The sequence below is a fragment of the Nannospalax galili genome, unplaced genomic scaffold, assembly GCF_000622305.1.
Source record: "Nannospalax galili isolate Female #2095 unplaced genomic scaffold, S.galili_v1.0 scaffold723, whole genome shotgun sequence".
Classification (NCBI taxonomy): Eukaryota; Metazoa; Chordata; class Mammalia; order Rodentia; family Spalacidae; genus Nannospalax; species Nannospalax galili.
Window position 1 is genome coordinate 808,517 of NW_008349978.1, and position 20,593 is coordinate 829,109.

Genomic DNA, 20,593 nt, shown 5'->3' on the forward strand with positions numbered 1-20,593 from the left:
AATGAAAATTTTAAATCTTTGAAGAGATTGAGGAAGACACAAGGAGATGGAAGGACTTCCCATGCTCATGAATTAGCAGAATTAATATTGTGAAAATGAACATCATACCAAAATCAATTTGGAGATTCAGTGCCAACCAAAATTGCCATGATATTCTTCACAGAATTAGAAAAAAATCCTAAAATTCATATGGAATCACAAAAGACCCGAGATAGCCAAAGCAATCTTGAGAACAAAACGCAAAGATGGGGTTGCCATGCCAGATCTCAAACTATATTACGAGGCTATAGCCATAAAACCAGCATGGTATTGGCACAAAAGCAGACATTTGGAGCAATGGAACAAAATAGAAGATGCAAATATGAGTGTATGCAATTTTAGTCATCTAATAGATGACAGAGATATCAAGAATACACAATGGAGGAAAGAGCATCTTCAACAAATGGTGCTGGCAAAACTGCATCGCCACCTACAGAAAAATGAAATTAGATCTTAATTTATCGTGTTGCACAAAAGTCAACACCAAATGGATCAAATATTTCAATGTGAAATCTGAAACTTTGAAACTGTTAGGAGAAAACATAAGCAGTACCCTACAAGGTATATGTGTAGGAAAGAACGCTCTAAATTGGATATCAGTTGCTCAGGAATAGGTCAACAACCATTAAGTGGGACATCATTAAACTAAAAAGCTTTTGTATAGCAAAGAAAATAACCAGTTGAATAAAGAGTAAGACCGCAGAGGGGGAGAATCTTCATCAGCTACACGTATGACAGAGGAGTATTATCCAGAATATGCAAATAACACAAAAAAAGAACCAAGAAAACAAATGACCCAACTAAAATATAGGCTTTGGATATGAACAGAGAATTCTCAAAAGAAGAAATAAAAATGTCTACCTTTAAAAAGTGTTCAACATCTGTGCTAGGTAACTTTAGTTCTCAACTTGACAGACCTAGGTAGAGGAAGCCTCAATTGGGGAATTGCCTCCATTGGACTGGCCTGTGGCCATGTCTGTGGGGTATTTTCTTGATTTTTTGAGTGATGTAGGTAGTGCCACCCCTGGGTAGATTGTTCTGTATCGTATAAGACAGCAGGCTGAACATTCACCACGGGAGCAAACCAGTGAACAGCGCTCCTCCATGACCTGTACTCCAGCTCCTGCCTCCAGGTTCCTGCCCTGAGTTCCCCCTACCTTGGGCTTGCTGATAAATTGTGACCAAATGAATTGTAAGCCAAATAAACCCTTTCCTCTCCAAGGTGGTATTGATCAGAGTGTTTTGTTACAGCAATGGAGAAACAAACTAGAACAACATCCTTAGTAATTAGGGAAATGCAAATCAAAATTATTTAAAGATTTCATCTTATCCCAGTCAGTCCAGCTAAAATCAAGAGAACAAATGATACCAAATGCTGGAGAGGGTGTGGAGAAAGGGAAGTGCTCATTCACTGCTGGTGGGATTGCAACATCATTCAGCTAATTTGGAAAGCAGTATGGAGAACTCTTAAAAAACTAAAACCGAATCTACCATATGATTCAGTTATACCACTCCTTGGCATATACCCAAAGGACTTATCCTACTGCAGAGATACCTGTACATCCATGTTTGTTGCTGCTCTGGGGAGGTGACTCAGTGGGTCCAGAGGACCAGAGTTCAGATCTCCAGCACACATGGAAATGCAGGGCAGGTGTGACCTCTGGTTTGTAATCACTCTGCTCAAGAAGAGTGGAGCAATCTGTCTAACTAGCTGAATTGCTGAGCTATGGGTTCAACGGAGAGACCCTGACTCAATATATAAGGTGGAGAACAATTGAGCAAGACAGCTGACATCAACATCAGGCCTCCACACGTACTCACACAAATGTACATACATGCACACATATGAACCTGCAATTATGCAAACATGTACACACATGCCCACATCTCACCCCCCTCCTGCACACACACACACACACACACACACACACACACACACAAAGCAAAATGGGGAAAAGAGAAAAGATTATCAGTTGCACTTTTGACTGTACATCCCACAACTTGGTGGAGAAAAGAACTTAGAAAAAGCTCCTGAGCTGGTAAACATGACTCCAGGACCAAAAGAACTGCCATTCTTTTTCTCCTGGAAAATGAATTCATTGCTCTACTCTACAAACCAATGCACCACTGGGTTTAGTATAAGTAGCAGAGACAGAGGAGCACAGAAACCAAAAGGTGGGCAGAAAAGGCAATTATTTCTGCACTGTAGGAACAAAAGGTGGAGAAATGTTAAAAGGCCACAGTGTGAGGCATCAGGGGAGGCTTGGAGAAAATCCAAGCTCTCTTGAGCTTCTTGGAATGCCTTGAGAGTCCCAGTAGAAATCGTATATTAAATAGCACAGGGGCTTGCCAATGACCTAAGGCTTAGCTCCATTTTCAAGGGACAATAATTACAGGATTAAGTACATGAAAACTTGACTTGCACATGAAAATTATTGTTCCTCTCCTCTTTTCATAGAAGGGTCAGTTCTGGCCATAAAATTTTCAAAGGCAGGGGAATGTAAACACATTTTGTAAAGAAAGATTTGAATTGGCCTGAAGGGAATACTCAACTCAGAGAATGAAGTCTAACTCTCTTTGAAAATGCAATTATTTCCCAATAATGGAATGAAAGGACTAAAATTGCTTCCCACTATAGGAATCAAAACTGTAAATAAAGCCAACAGCAGCATTCTGACTGCCGTAACTAACCTCATTGTTGGGATATGTTAAACCTTTCTTGGACTTACTGATTGCTCAGGATTCTGGACTATAGTATTCCAGCAAGCCATAGGTAAATCCTAATTGTGCATTTCCTTGTTTTTAACCAAGACCTTTCTCACACAGCTCCCCTAGTGCTTTCAGAGCCAAAGAGCTTCACAAGGTCATTGATTTCGCCTAGAGTGAGCATTGGGGTTCTGAATAACTCTTTCAAGGGGCAAAGATCCACCACTGCAAAACCATAAATGAATGTAGATTATCAGACTATTGTTTTAAGAATATAGAAAAGCCCAGTGTGGTTAACAGTGTATAACTGACCTAAAATGATGACGGTCCACTCCAGTGTGATTTTATTGGTATCCTTACTTAAATTGCTTAGCTGCTCTGAGTTTCAGTGTCCTCATAGTTAAATACCAGCAACAAAAGTCATCATGTAACAATGACGTGAGATGCACAAGTTTGCAATCTCACCAGCAGTGAATAAGCATTCCCCTTTCTCCACACTGTCTCCAGCATTTGGTATCATTTGTTCTCTCGACCTTAGCCATTCTTACTGGGGTAAGATGAAATCTTAAAGTGGTTTTAGTTTGCATTTCCCTAATTACTAATGATGTAGAACACTTTTACAATGCTTCTTAGCCATCTTTATTTCTTCTTTTGAGGAGCCTCTGTTTAGATCCTTCAACAATATTTTAATTGGGTCACTTGCTTCCTTGGTTCTTTGTTTTAGAGTTCTTTAGATATTCTGGATGTTAACCATTATCAGATGCGTCACTGGTGAAGAATTTCTCCCACTCTGTGGGTCTTCTCTTCACTTCCTTGGTTGTTTTATTTATTTATTTTTTTGGATGCACAGAAGCTTTTTCAGGTCCCACTTGTTGATTCTTGACCTTAGTTCCTGAGCAATTGATGTCCAATTTAGAAAGACCTTTCCTACACCTGTATCTTGTAGGTTATTGCCAATGTTTTCTTCTAATAGTTTCAGAGTTTCAGGTTTCACATTAAGGTCTTTGATCCATTTGGAGTTGATGTTTGTGCAAGGTGAAAGATAAGGGTCTAGTTTCATTCTTCTATAGGTGGAGATCCAGTTTTGCCAGTATTATTTGCTGAAGATGTTCTTGGCCCCTTGGTCAAATATCAGGTTGCTGAAATTACATGTACTCATGTTTGAGTCTTCAGTTATGTTCCGTTGATGTACAGGTCTATTTTTGTGCCAATACCATGTTGTTTTTATGAAAGTAATACAGATTGACATCTGGTGTAGTAATCCCCCCAGCATTGCTCCTCTTAGTGCTTAGAGTTGCTTTGGCTATCCGGGGTCTTCCATGTGAATTTTAGGATGGTTTTTCTAATTTTGTGAAGAATGTCATGGGGATTTTGATTGACATTGCACTGAATCCTTAAATGGCTTCTGGTAAGATGGGATTTTCACAATATTCTTTCAATCCATGAGCATGGGTGGTCCTTCCATTTTCTGGTATCTTCCTCAATCTCTTTCTTTAAAGATTTAAAAATTTCATTGTAAAGATCTTTAATGTCTTTGTTCAGGTTTATGTTGAGATACACACACACACACACACACACACATATGTATATGACTATTGTGAATGGGAGGGTTTCCCTGTACTCTTTCTCCAATTGCTTGTTATTGGTATCTAGAAAGGCTACTGATTTTTGTAGATTAATTTTATAACCTGCCATTTTATTGAAAGTGTTAATCACTTCTAGGGATTTTCTAGTGGAAATTTTGGGATGTCTTGGGTATAATCTTCAAAACAGGATAACTGGACTGCTTCTTTTCCAATTGGTACTCCTTTAATTTCCTTCTCTTGTCTTATTGTTCTAGCAAGAGTTTCAAGCACTATATTAAAAAGGAGTAGAGATAGTGGACATCCTTGTCTGTCTGGTTGCTGATTTTAATGGGAATGCTTCCAAGTTTTCTCTGTTTAGAATAGTGTTGACTGTGGGTTTGTTGTATATAGCTTTAATTATGTTGAGGGATGTTCCCTCCAGTCCAGTTCCTTCTAGGACTTTTAACATATTTTTCCCTGTTATTTTGGATTTATTTAAATATTTTAGGGCTAGAAGGTATACATCAGTGGACGTGTACTTGCCTGGCATATGTGAGTTATTTGATACTATCCACATCATCATAAATGCATAAATAAATACTGTTTCAGCAAGAAAATTGAGGGGTTTGATTTTTGATAAAATCATATTGAGCACTGGTATTCATCAACAAATACAATTTTTTGACAGATTTACACATAGACTTTAATGACTATCAATATCCAATTAAAATTTGTGTTCTCTCTGTGTGTGTGTGTGTGTGTGTGTGTTTATGTGTGCACAGTGTTGTGGGGGTACATGTGTGTATATGCACGTGGAGGCCGAAGATCAATCTTGTTATTACTCAGGGGGTGTCCACGTTGTTTCTTGAGCCAAGGTCTTTCACTATGATCTGGGGATTAGCATTCAACTATGCTGGATAGCCAAGAACAGTAGGGATCCACCTGTCCCCAGCATGCCCATCTTTTTAGGTGTATACTAGGGACTAAACTCAGGTCTTTACGTTTGCACGGCAAGGACTGTACAGACTGAGATATCTTCCAGATTCCCAGATTTGCATTTTTAATAAATATATTGTCTCTTAAATTTATATCAAGAAGATCTTAAATTGTTTGAGAATCTGGCCACATACATTTTACCCTGGAATTTACCTAAATATGAACAGAACCAAACACACAGCAGCAAACTCCTGACAGATGTTCCCCCTCTGCTTTATTTGTACTGAGACAAATTATTTCACAGACAGTTACAAATGCCCTGTCATCTCTGGACTCATTTTACTTAACATAATAACCTCTAGTTCCATCTGTTCTATAACTGGGAGATATCACCCAGAAAGGTCACAGTTTAGTAACAGAAGGAAGATATTTTCACCAGCTTAGAATGAGAAACAGACCCCAGGAAGGTAGAGAAGGAAAAATGGATAAGTGTTGTAGCTACATTACCATCTACTTGGAAAGAAAGATTAAGTAGTTATGTATCATTATCTTTAAGTCAAATAAGGGAAGGTAGAATTTAGACACTCTCTAAATTAAATGGTAAAGTCATTTTCAATGCATGAGCAGTGGCCTGGATGCTCCACACTCCAGCTGATGAACAGCGGTACAATCCCACAAATGTCCCATGGTGCTGGTACAGGACAGAAGAGTGATTTCAAACACTGTTTTCAGGTATCCAGGTTATGGGGGGTGTTAATTGGATGGCCAGGTGGAAGGAGGCTTCTTATAGCTCTGTGCCTGGCTATGAGCACAACCTTCAATTTTCATACTCAACATGGTGGCACTCACGTTCTGCTCCAGCCACTTGATCTGTGAGAAGGAAGGAAAACACAGTACACCTGAGGAGGACATGATATCCTTGGATGCTGACATTAGTTTTCTATTCAGTATTTACACAGTCTGCTAAAGAGTATTTGTGATGTCAAAGCCAATTTGTCACAAAGCATTTGTGGCATCGAAGCTAATTGGTTATAAAGTGTCTGTGGCATTAAAGCAATTTATCGTGAAGTATTTGTGGCTTTAAATACAATTTGTCATAAAGTATTTATAGCATTAAAACCAATTCTTGAAGCAATGAGTGCTCTTCGCACTGAGGTCAGGCATTTTAGAATCAGGGTGACTTTCATTTATCTAGAGCTGCACCTCACTGGGTATTGAGAAGCCCGCTTAAAATACCAGAGTTAAGAAAGGACTTCTTAGGAAAACTGACATGAAGAATCTTACAGATAAGTGGAGACATGCGGATCTCAGTCTACCATCCTTGGCAATGTAAGGTAGTGTGAGTGGAGGTCCAGCAAGTGGAAGGTGATGTTTTTGCTAGGAGAACATCATTCTGGAGTCCCATGGGTGCTGATATTGAGCAGTTATGCAGAGAGCAGCCTTGACTTTGAGTTGAAATGACTCCCAACAGTATTGGAGTACCTGTCAATCCCATGAAATCCTATCCCTATGAAGACATTTAGGACAACATTTCCAAGTGACTGTTAACAGGAACCTTTCTCTGACAATCTCCCCTGATTGCATTTAATTCTATTTCCAAGTAAATCAACTCCTCGGAACATTTCTGTAAGCGTGTTGCTCAGCACTCTTATTACCCAGCAATTCGCTTACTTGGAAAATGCCTCTTCAATCACTCTTTATGAAAGTGCTAGTGACATAAATAACCCTCTTGGGAACTTTCATACTTTCTGACTTTTGATGCCTGGCACATAAGAGACAGACACAGCTCAGAGAATCAACAGGAGAGAAAACACAACTCGAATGATCTATCCAGCTGCATGTGTCCTCCCAGCTATTTGATTTAACTTCTCTATTTTAATAGTATCATGTTTATTTTTTACTCACATATTTGCATACTTTAAAATTGAATGTTAAAATAAGGGATTCTCTCCCCAGATATTGTTAGCACATTGAAACCTATATTCAAGTACAAATACATGTTTGTCATACAAAGACAACATGTCACACGCTTGTCAATGACAACCCCTATGTGTGAATATTATGGTTATGTAATGAGGCAACTTGACACATGGCCTTCTCTCACTAATAAGCTCCCACAAACCGTGATGAGAGTTATGGGCTGAACACCTGCTTGGGTCCCTGTCCTAGTTTGTTTCTTCATTGCTGTGACAAAATACTCTGACCAATACCAACTTGGGGAGTAGAGGGTTTATTCAGCTTACATCTCCCAGGTCACTGTTCATCAGGGAGCCCAAGGTAGGAGCTCAGGGCAGGAACCTGGAAGCGGGAGCTGGAGCACAGGCCATGGAGGAATGCTGCTTACTGGCTTGCAACTCTGGCCCCTGCTCAGCCTGCTTTCTTATGCAACACAGGCCCACCTGCCCAGGGGTGGCACCATCCATAGTGGGCTGGGCCCTCCCACATCACTCATCAAGAAGATGCCCCTCAGACATGGCCACAGGCCAGTCCAATAGAGGCAATTCCCCAATTGAGGCTCCCTCAACCCAGGTGTGTCAAGTTGACACTAAAGCTATCCATCACAACTGACCCCTTGTCAACTTGACACACAAACATCACTAGTAAACCATGAACTTTCCAATTTTTGTCCCCAAGACGTGATGTTAACATTAATATCACAACATAAGACAGTACAACCTTAAAAAAACCCAGTCCTTAAAAAAATCCAAACACATAAAAGTTCATAGTCTCTTTTAAAAAGTCTCAACTGTGGGTGGGCTTCTGTAAAATCCAAAACAAGTACTGTCTTATTTCAAAGGGAAGAATCAGGCACACCTAAGCAAAACCAAAGTCCAGCAAAGTAGCTCAAGGCTGGACATCTGGGATTCATTCATGATCTTTTGGGCTCCAGAGGGTACTGGCAGCTCCACTGCTCTGACTCTGCAGTCCACATCACACTCAGCTCGTCTCGCAGACCCAGGCTGGCTCCATTCCACACCTACTATGGTCCTTGGTGGTCATCTCATGGTCCCGGCATCTCCAAAAAGCTGGGGTCTCCACTGAAACTGAGGCTACACCTTCACGAATGGCCTCTTCTTGTCTCTTGGGGTGCAAAGCCTCAGAATCTCTCCATGACCCCTTCAATCCTGGGGTCTTCGCTGCAACTGAAGCTGCACTTTCACCTATGGCCTTTCCTGGCCTCTCAGAGTGCCAAGCCTCAGCTGCTCTCTGTGACCACTTCACGCTTTCAACACCAGAACCATGCAATAGACTCTTACATGTTACCAAGTCCTGCTTCCAGGTTGAAATAGCGGTGCGGGTCCCCTCTGTGTGCTGACCCTGAGGAAATGCCTCTCAGAAGACTCCACCACAGTGATGCTGGTCTCTTGATACTTACAGATGATTTTTCAGTCCCAGCTAACCAGCATCAATTGTCCCAGTAAAGCAAAGGTTTTGCTTCAGGTTCCGGTCTCTTCTTAACCACAGCTGATTCTTCAGCCCCAGCCAACCAGAACCCACAGATTCTCAATCCAAAATCTCACACGATAGCCCTGATAGTCTCCATTTCCCTTTGAAGCTTCACAGCCAGGCCTCCATAGTCTAGTTACTCTTTCAGCATAACTGTTCCAAGCTCCACCGCAACAAACTCTGAGCATGCAATGACTTTTCCAGCCCAAAGTTCCAAACACTTCCACAGTCCTCCCCAAAACACCAAGGTCAGGTCTGTCACAGCAATACCCCAATTCCCCAATTGAGGCTCCCTCAACCCAGGTGTGTCAAGTTGACACTAAAGCTATCCACCACAGTCCCACAAATATTCCTGTCCTGAATCCTTACCTGTAAGGTGATGGCATTGGAAGACAGGGACTCTAGGAGGTGATAAGGTCTCATCTCATGGATAAGATTAGTATCAATTTGAAAGAGACCCCAGAGAACTCTGTACTCCTTCTACCCAGTGACAACATGGTGAGAAGGTGATATCTATTAACCAGGAAGCAACCCTTACCACCAAATCTGTCATCCCTTGACCCTGGGCTTCCAGTCCAGGACTGTCAGCAACCCATGCTTGTTTTTCATGAGTCACTCTATTTATGTTATTCTGTTATAGAAGTCCAGATGGACTAAAGTAATGGACTTTGTTTCCCTTGTTTCCTTTCCATGGCCTACCCAACACACACACACACACACACACACACACACACCCTACATAATATGAAAACATAATGTATTCAAGTGCAGGCACAAAACCAAGGCACACCAGTGGAAACAAGTCAGTAGAGAACAAAGTTGTTACCTTTAATAAATCTTTAACACACAATTAAATTACTTTCTCTTGGCAACGAAAGGTTACTTTCATCACCTGAGCTGGAGAATCATTTTAAAGCAAAAACAAAAGAAAAGCAATCTCAGCTGTCAAGACCACATGCTTTTGGGACAGTAAGAAATCTATTTTCACTTTATGAAAGAGTGTGTTATATTCCAGAAAATCATAGTCTGTATACTACAACTAAATGCTTTTTTTCACTTGAATATCGGAATGTAATTTTGAGATAAAATCCGTTGTTTGGGTTGCAGTTTTCCAGCATTCTCGAATATACTGCTAGCTTTTAAAAATGAGAATATTGGGCTGGGGATACAGTTCAGTTGATAGAGTTTCTGCCTAGTATGAATGAAGCACTGGGTTTAATCCACAGCACTACTTAAACTGGGGATGATGGTGCATGCTTGTAATTCCAGCACTTGAGAGGTAGAGACAGGAGAATCGGGAATGCAAAGCCAGCCTGGACGACATAGTGAGTTTGAGGCCAGCATGAGACCCTGTCTCAAAAAAAAAATATTCTACATAGGGGGCTAAGAAGATCACTCAGTAAGCAAAGTTCCTGCAGTGCAAAGATGAGGACCTGAGTTCAGCTCCCCAGAACTCGTATAAAAAGCTGGACAAGCAAGGTAGCACACTCATATCTAGGAATGTGGGCAGAGATACAGGCAGATCTACAGAGCTACCTTGCCAGCCATTCTAGCCAGGGGATGAATACTGGGTTCAGTGATAGACCCTGTATCAAAAAATAAAGTGTACAGTGAGAGAAGGACAATACTTCTGGCTTCCACATATGTACTCATACACATGGAGGTACACCTGCATGTGCACAGAAATGTGAACACACACACACATACACACACACACACACACACACACACACACAGACATCCCACACAAGAATATTTAACATTTTAAAAATCAATTTGTTCGCGATGTAGTGGCACACACCTTAATTCCAGTACTCAGGAGGCAGAGGCCGGTGGATCTCTGTGTGATCAAGGCCACCTGGTCTACATAGTGAGTTCCAGGTTAACTGTAGCTACAGGGAAACACCATCTAAAAAAAAATCAATTTTCAGCTGTTAGAAGTGGAAAATATGGTGATCCTGGAGTTGCATATGCAAATCCATGTCATCCTATGAACACGCCAAAAACCCTTCTGCAATTATCACTTAATCCACACCCAGGTGTTTCTGTGCAGCTTCACCTGCTACCAGGTGTTTGAGCCTGTGGTCTTTGATTTATGTATAAGGAACACACATATGTCTTACCAAGAGTATACCAAGCCAAATTAGTCCCCTTCCCTCCTTTCTATTCTTCTACCCTCCATGCACAAACATTGTGGGCCTTGTGAGAAAAGGGGAATTTAAACATTAGCTGCTTTATCAAGATATAAGAAACCCTAATCCCTTAGCAACTCTCTTCCTTTCTTATCCACCTTGGTATTACAGGTACATCGCTATTAGTGACATTTTCTAATATATATTGATTTTTTTAACAGCTCCAGAGTTAATGAAAACTCTTTTCTTTCTATTGTTCAGACAAGAAAATCCTAGAGTCAATTTTTATTGGTTGCATTGGCATTTAAATAAAACCCGGAAGAAACCTGCCCCAGATACCTTCAGGATGTCAAACTGAAACAATACTTGGGCAGTGCCCTAAGGCATGGGTAGGTAGCTGTGTGTGGGTGGGAACTGTGCCTACAGAAGCCAAAAGAAGGCATTGGATCTCCTGCAGCTGGAGATACAGGCAGTTGTGTACCTCCTACTATGGGTGTTAGGAAATAAACTTGGGTCCTCAGCAAGAGCAGCAAGTGCTCTTAACTGAGTCATCTCTCCAGCCCCCAGAACCAGTTACTTTAAACAGAAAAAAAATTTTTTAGACAGAGTCTCTTTGTAGCCCCAGATGACCTGGGACTTGCTATGTAGACCAGGCTGTCCTCAATCTCAGAGATATCCTCCTGCCTCTGCCTCCTAAGTACTGGGACTAAGGACATTTGCCACCATACCTGGCATAAACAGAAAAATGTTGATAGGCACATATCCATTGGTAACAGTTCACATCTTAATGCTTCTTTACACCTTTTAAGATATCTTCATAATTGGAGGTTATATGCAGTCATCCTTCACTTCCTTTCCTAATCTCACTCTGTGGTCTAGGCTAGCATTCAATCCATATGTAGTCCCAGGCTGGTTTAAGACTTGAGATCTGTCTCTCTAGTGCTAAAATTACAGGTTGATTTTGGCTTTAGAAAGAAGATAATGAATCACATTCAGTGTTGTAGTCATGATGCACAGATAGGAGAGAGAGAGTACAAATGTACCCCTTCCTATTTGAGGGGTTTGAGCTATTGAATATTTTTATTTACTCACTGGTGAGGCCCAAATCTGAAAACTCATCTGTGCCAAACCTGAGTGTATAATAGATCGAAGGAGAAACAAAACTGCAATGAAGTTGGTGCTTTCTGTCATGCATAAAGTATCAACCCAATATGATGTGTGTTTAAAACAAAGTGGCTGTGTGTATATGCCATATCATACCTTCACACACATTTCATAAAAATAAATAAATAAAATGTGTCCTGTAGCATTTTTAGAAATTGAATGAGTTGGGGCTGGGAAGATGGCTGCCAGTAAAGTGCTTGCCACGCAGCCCTGAGGAACTACATCACCTAGACCACTAGAATCCCTGTGAAAAGCCAGGTATGGTGGTACATGCTTGTAATTTGCTGCAGATGTGGAAACAGGAGTATTCCAGGGCTTGCAGGTGAGCCAGCCTATCAAAATTGGTGAACAGCAGGTTCAGTGAGAGGTCCTGTGTTCCATGCCACCATAGAATACATAACAAGATGCCGTCTCAAAACAAACAAACCCAAATTTCAATCAGTTGGCATTTTTTAAAAATTACTGGGCTGTGGAACTAACCTTCTTGGATGTCTAACAGCCATACTTTGAGGCCTATACTAATTTTGTCAGAGGGACATAAAGGACAGTTTTTGCTCCTTGCCCTCCTAGGTTGACTAAGCTCCAGGAGACTATGAGCATCTCTCAAAATGTCCTTTAACTGTGGTGAGTCACCTGTCCTCTTGATCAAGGAGGCCATGGAGAACCCATCAAATGGACCTGAACCAGTGTCCAGTCTACAAAGAGGAGGGTCAACATAGAGGAAACATTTCCTTCATGTTTCCAAGTGAAGCCAGCTGTGGTAGAGCAGGACCTTTGACTTATCTTCACATAGATGAAACTGGTAAAAGGAGCTAGGGGCTCCTCCCAAGCCCATGTGACCCCTGAGGAACAGATCCCCCAAACGACCTTAAGAGTAAAAATAAATTGGTTTACCTGGGCCAACTGTATGGCCTTAAACACCCAAAAGGAAAGTATAACCAAAGATTAAAGGGATCAATATAATTCTTTAAGAGTCCATATGTATATCTAAAAGCTACATAACAAGAAACAATGCCAGACAGGAGACATACTTTCCTTTGAGTTGTTGGGTAGGGTGTCCCAAGAGACTCCCAGACACTAACCCAGCATAGAACTGGGAAAATGAACAGCAGACTCCAGTCTTATCTAAAGAAATATTGGCAACTGATTGCTGCTAGATGAGGAACAGCTGATCTTCCTGAAACAAGGAACTCTAGATAGGCTGAATATATTCAGTGGATGGACAAGCACTGGAGAACAGCTGGGGGCACCAACAACACAGTGGACAGTAACAGGGATTACAGAGTATATGGGCTCCAGTGGGTTGGGGGAGGACTATGGGAGGGTGCCATTTGGGATGTGGATAGATAGATGAATAAAATTGTTTGGGATGTTCTGTATGAAATACACACAAAAATCAACAAATAAAAAATGAGTTATATTTGAGGAAGAAGCATAAAAATTTGTTCTATGTTAATTAGTAAAGGTGAAAAATATTACCACTGAAATCTACCCGATGATTTTATACCCATGCTCAGGTGGATCTCAGAAAGTAACCAACTGTGACTAGTAATAATCAGATACATAGAGATTAGAGATGCATTTGCAAACATCTAAGTGTTAGTAGCATTAAAAATGAATTTTTCTGTATGAAACAGTATATTTTAAAATGAAATGTAGATCTTTTTTAAAAGTTAAAAATTCATTCAGTTTTATGTCTTATAGGGTTTATACTGAGTTCAATATTGTATAACGGTAATAATTCAACTGTGAACCTAAAAATTTACAGCCCCTTTTGAAAGACATGTATCCTTGCTCTGGAAATTTTTATTGAATATGTTAAAGCTGTAATGAAATGCTTCTTCTAATCATGTGGTTGTTAAATAAATAATTTTAAAAAATTACCAGGCTGGTCCTGAACTCCTGACAATGCTTTTGCATCAGCCTCCTGAATACTGGGATGGTAGGCATGTCACCAAGCCTGGCTGACATTTTCTTTACACAAAAGAAACTGGAATTCACAGCCTCTGCTGCGATGGAAGCTAATCAATCTGGCTGTACACATCCTGACAAGGATTTGACTCAGCTAGGAAGTTCTAGCATAGACTTTCTGTCCCCTCCTCCATAATTGCTATGGCTCCATATCCTGTCTCTGGCACTGTGACTAAATGTGAGCTTCTACTATCATTGGATATATGTTGTAGCTCTCCCTGTTGGTATATGACTTCTACATCAAGCATTTTAAAGGTCAGGTCAACCAATTTCAGTCCTTATCTAAAATTAATACTTGGGGACTGGCTTCTCTGTGAATTATATTTCTCCCTCTGGTCTCCATTATTCTTTCCTTATTCTCTATTCCCATGTATCCTTCAATATAGCCATCATAGCACTCAAGATGATTAGGTTATCTTCATCCAAATTCCTCCTTGCTACAATTCACTCCTCACCATCAAAGAAATCCTTGGAGTGGTTTGGTGGGCATTGGTGCACATATGTACAGTGGTGATAAGTTTAACTCACTCTTAGAGAATATCTCCAGCTGATGTCCCAATAGGGCAGAGTGTACCTCCTTGGTTCATCCCTCATACTGTTAACAAGTGTCCCTTTCATAGTTTATGCTAGGTTGTTTGCATTTTTGCAGATGATTATGCAATTTAGAATGGGTCAAGTCTCTATTGCTGGAGAGATCATAGACACCAGAGGTGAAACTACTACTATTATACTGCTAAATGGATATAGTATCGAACTGTCCTGTAAATTCGTATCTCTGTCCTTATAGATCAGTGCAGCTCTCACACCTCATTGAGAAGTTTCTTTATTATTTTAAATGTTTAAATGAGTTTTGTGCATTTCATACACTGTCTTAAATATATTTAGACCTCCTCTCCCATCCATACCTTCCAATAGCCCTCCCTATGGATTTCATGCATTTTGTCATATATGTTAAGTCCTATTCGGTCAAAATTTTATATCCAGATGTCCCTCGGTGTAAGCTCATCCACGGAAGTCTATATAGTCACTCTCTTAAAGAATGCCAACTCTTTCTCACCTAGTAGTAATCAGTTGCCAATAGTTTCTTGGCTAAGGTTAGGGCCTGCTGCCAATTTCCCCAGTTCTATGCTGGGTTTTTGTCTGATTGAGTTTGCACAGGTCTTGTGCATGCTAACCATTGCTGCAAGTTCATGTGAGCAAGTTCCCAGTGGCCTGAAATCTTCTGTTTCCTTATGTTCATGCACTAACCCTGGCTCTTACAATCTTACCTCCTCCTCTTCTGCAATGATCCCTGAGCCATGGGTGGGTGAGGTTTAATACAGGAGTCCTATCCAGGGACAAGCACTTTTCAGTCTCTTATTCGCTATACCTTGACCAGTTGTGGCCTTCTATGAACATTGCCCTCTGTTGCATTAGGAAGCTTTGCTGGTGAAAGTTGATCTATGAATTAGTATTCTCTGTCTCCTATTCTGCTATGTTCCATGAAATGCTGGTGTAGAGGTTCTACTGTAGATATGTCACCTAAGGCTGGCATCTCTTAGACACATATTCTCTGTGTGTGGCCAGTTGTGGAACTCTGTAAGGGCCTCCATATCTGAACATGAATGCTTGTGTATACCTGAAGACTATATAACAAGAACACAGTGTCAGACAGGAGAAACCTTCCTTGGAGTTGTTAGTTGATGTAGTACAAGAGACTCCCAAAATATCGTAGGCTATTGCCACAGACCTTTATTACCTCCCAGAACTTGAAAGTAAGATCCTATTGCTGAATATAGGACAGACTTTGGACACAGGACTTGGAGCAATGCAGCGGTAACTGATCTGGAAGCCTCCTCCATGCAGGCTAGCTCTCATTGTTCTAGAGGATACTATGAATGCTGCTAAGGGAGAAAATCAATCAATGGTCCAGTCTCAGCTTCAAAGCCCAATAACCACAACAATAAACAGCACAACAAACTACAGAAGTGCAGCATTTTTATCTTGGGGGTAACCAACAGCTATCTAATGGAACTTAAAGTCCTCTCAATGGGAAGGAACTCGTGGGTGACACTGTCTACACAGCCAAATATATATGACCAGAGAGGTCATAGATTCTAGAGCACACCATGTCTCTGTCATATCTCTAGACAAATGAAATTTTGTCAGAGAAGTTTCTTTGTGAAATGGATGGCTGTAACACAGAAACCAACAACTAATTAGAAGAGAACAAGTGACTGAGAGTGCTCAACCACAAATGAGACATCTATACCACATCCCTTTTCCCCAGGCTCAAGGACCATTATGGAGGAGGGAGAAGAAAGATTATGAGCCAGAGGCTGGGGAGAACTACCTGGAGTGAAACTGTGCTCTGGACATGACAGGACCATTGCACTCATGAACTCATAGCAGCTGTGGTTGCCTGCAGAAGACCCGCACAAGATCAAGTCAGTCAACATTTTAGCATGGAGAGGGAGGGACTCATGAGACCCCACCCCTAGGTGAAGAACTATCAACAGTTGATGGTTTCTGGAGGAGGAAGAGTCAGTTGTCTTTAAGAGTGTAACCATACTCCAGTAGATTTCCCTACATGTAAGTACATGGGCAGCATAAATTGGTCTTGGTGAATTATATTTTAAAAAGGACACAAGAATGACTGAAGTCCTTGCTGTCTAAACATGCTAAGCACAAGAAGGCTAGGATGGATTTCATGTGACAAATGCGTGTGCTAAATAAGCTCTAAATGTTAGACATAAGGCTGCTGGATTAGAATTCAATGTGAATGAATATTTTTTCCATTTAGAGAGCATTGATGTATTGCTAAGTCAGTGTGTGTGTGGTAACTTAAAGACCAGAGCTATGGTGAATAACCAGAGGGGACAGTTTCCATGACAATGTAATTCTGTATTACATTTTGCTCATTTTTTTCCTCTCTTCAGTATCCTCCTCGCTCCCACTTCTCTTCCTCCCTCTCCTCCCTCTCCCTCTCCTCCCCCTTCCTCTCCTTCTTCCTCTTCCTCTCCCTCTTCCTCTCTCTCACACATACCACACACATAAGCACATTCCACATCTAATTGTGATGCAATTATCTTGGGTCTTTAAAGTATATAATGCTCAGAATTCAACAAATTCATACCAGCCTTGCCTACCTGTTCCCTCTCCGGAAGGATGGGAAAAGCCCAATCTTATAGCATCTTCCTGGAGTCTTGTGTGTATTTACAGTACAACTACTAGCAGCCCTGCTTTCAAACATATCTTGAAGTGCTTGGATGATGACTCAGTGAGTAAGCATGCTTACAGCACAAGAATGAGGATCCAAGTTCAGGTCCTATGTAAAAAGCCAGGAATGGGTGCACGTACTTGTAATATGAGTAAGAGGTTGGGGTCAGGGACAGGAGAATTTCCGGGGCTTGCTGGCTGCCAGTATAGCTTCAGGTTCAGTGACAGACCCTGTGTCAAGGCAATAAGGCAGAGAGTCACAGAGCAGAACTCCCAATGTCCTCCTCTGGCCTCTGCATGTGTGTAGAGACACATATACCTGCACATATGAATACACACAGCATACTAACATACACCACAATCACATATGTATACATACACACAATTTAAAAACCTTGTAGTTTTAAAATCTATTTTCTAAATCCCCACTTAAAGTCAAAGCATAACCGTTATTATTACTTACACATATTCAGTCAGACCATGCAGTCATTTTCTTGTCTCTAACTCTCCCAATTCTTGCTTGTGAATAAAATGCCCAAATTACTGAAATTAAAATGGAGACACTCATGTCAACCTTATGGAGAAAAAATCGAATTAAATTGGGAAGTTATGAAGAGAGGGTTCCAACACATGACAGTAACTGTCACAACAGCCATCCAGAAGCACAAGCTTCTACACAGACCAAGAGATTTCTGTAAGAAGTGCTTCTATGGATATATCTGCCCAGCTTCTCTTGGACTAATGTCACTTGTGTTATTAATCACTGGGGCCAAAGGATATTGTTTCAAAATATCTTTATTTATTTTTTTGCCTTTTTAATTTTTTTTATTTTAAAGCACTTTTATTACAAATGTAAAATTAAAGATGGCCACATAAAACTAATAGGATGTTTGACATCATATTTGAGAAAATAATGTATCAATCTATGGTTTGAGGGCTGGGGAGACAGCTCAATGGGTAAGAGAGCTTGCTGAGCAAATATAAGGACCTGAGTCCCAGAATAGAAATATAAAATCTGGTTTGATGGAAGTAGTTGCAGTTCTCAGTGTCTTCTCAAGGTACTCATTCAGATAATTTGGCTCTAATTTTGCTGTTAATGTGCTTTATTCCTGAAAATAGTCAACTCACAAATGTAGGTTTTGACAAAAAGTGATGACATGAATAAGGCTAGATTGTGATGTGCCAGACTTGTAGGGCCCATGGAAGACTAGTAAAAAGACATGGTCAAATTCTTTAATCTCAGTGTTAGATTATAATTTCATGAACTCTATTTGAAAAGTGACAGGTAATATTTATGTTGACTAAAGATGAAATCACAAATACAGTAAAATATTATTTTCCCAGAAATCTTTAAATCTGTTTTCAAAATCTTGTGGATTAAATAAAGCACACACACACACACACACACACACACACACACACACACACAAAACATATTCTCACTGTCCACAGAACTATGTTTGACCACCATGTGGAAATACTGGAAAATAATTCCTCATACCTTTACCCTTGAAGGGGAATGGGCTAGATTAGATCTCACTAGTTTTGGGGTACACACTCCTTGAGTGGTTAGCATGGCTACTTCCACAGGTACACTGATGACCAAAGTAAGAAGACAGGAGCAACAGAAAAGCAGAGATGCCAAGCTTTCATCCTGCTTTTTTACCTTCTAGGCTCCAGGTGGGAGTCCACGCTTTTTAGCAGCTTTTAAGAGCCTGTTACACGCCCCTTTGGACATCCTAGGACTCTTCATTCCAATTCCAAAGCACTAAGGGAAAGAACATGATTAAGACCATTTTAGCTCACGTGCACGACTGTAGTCAGCAGGCAAAGCACATGACATAATTTTGGCTGCTGAGTCATCTTCTTCGGAAGAGGATGGGAAAAATGGAGTTTCTCAAGTCTAACATTTCATTGGCAGGGGTGTGAAAACCCTCCATCCAGCAGACAAACAAATTCCCATGCTAATAGTGCACAATTTCTGGCTAACAGTGGCATGTTATATAGCACAATGGAAATGTTGGCTGACAGGGAGGACACAGATAAATCTTGGCAGCTTGACAGCACTGCTGCTTCTTACACTTGCCTGCATCCCTGGAAAAGCTCAATTAAAAGCTTCAGATCACCAGATGAGCTCCTTGAGCTAGATACCTTTAGATTCCTTGAGTGTGTATAGCTGTGGCATTTGGTTGCAGATGACTATAACAAAATAGCTTCAGTATAGTTTCACACACTGAGCCCTATTTCACTGCTGTTGCTAGAAGATCAATGTGATTAATTTCTCCACAGAGATCTGTTCAGATTAGAGCAAGGACTCTGCATGCTTTTTTTTCATGAACATCAGTTTCTTTTAGGCCATTAAAACTTCATTTGAGGGAAGATACTCGTTTTGTGTGTGTGTGTGTGTGTGTCTGTGTGTGTGTCTGTGTGTGCCTGTGTTCACATGTGTGTGGGTGCAGGTATGTTTGCATGGGTGCCTGTGGAGGCCAGAGGTTGACGTCAGGATCTTCCTTGATTGCTCATCACCCTTTTTACTGAAACAGAGTTTTACTGAACCCAAAGCTCTGTCTCTGACTCCCAAGTGCTGAGATTACAGGGGCCACCAGGCCTGCCTAGCTTTTTATGCAGGTGCTAGGGATCCAAACTTTGGTCTTCACATTTTCACAGCAAGCATTTTATTCAATGAGCCATCTCCCCAGCCTGGGAAAATATTTTGCTCTCAAATCCTCAAAGGATAAAGTCAGTCAAGCAGAATGACAGCTCTTCTCTCTTTTTACACTTAGCTTCAACTTTTTGGAGCAAGAAGCTTGTGATAAGGTCACATATGAATAGACAGCATGAAGCATCCTCAACATTCTCCTTGCTAGTCCATTATGTATTTTTTAAAATTATTTATTTAATAGCCATATAATTAGAAGAAGCATTTCATTACAACTGCACTGACGTATTCAATAATAATTTCCAGAGCTAAGATGCATCTCTTTCAAAATTGGCTGTAAATTTTTAGGTTTACGGTTTACAGTTTACAGTTATACAATATTGTACTCAGTATAAACCCTATAAGACATAAAATTAAGTGAGGTTTTAATGTTTAAAAAGACCTCCACTTCGTTGTCAAAACACACAGTTTCATACAGAAAAATTCATTCTAAGGCTATTGACATTGAGACGTTTTCACATGCATTTCTAATCTCTATATACATGACTATCACACGGTCACAGTCGCCCACTTTCTGAACTCCTTGGCATCTGAGCATTAATACAAACTCGTCAGGTAGACCACCTTCCTCTCCCACCAGAGCCTCCACACTCTGCTATCCCTGTCACTGTCCACTGTGCTGTCAGCACCCCATCCATTCCCCCCTATCTGCCCTTCTGGTAAATCTAGTCAGCCAGAGGTCCCTGTTCCAGGAGGATCAGCTGTTCCTCATCTAC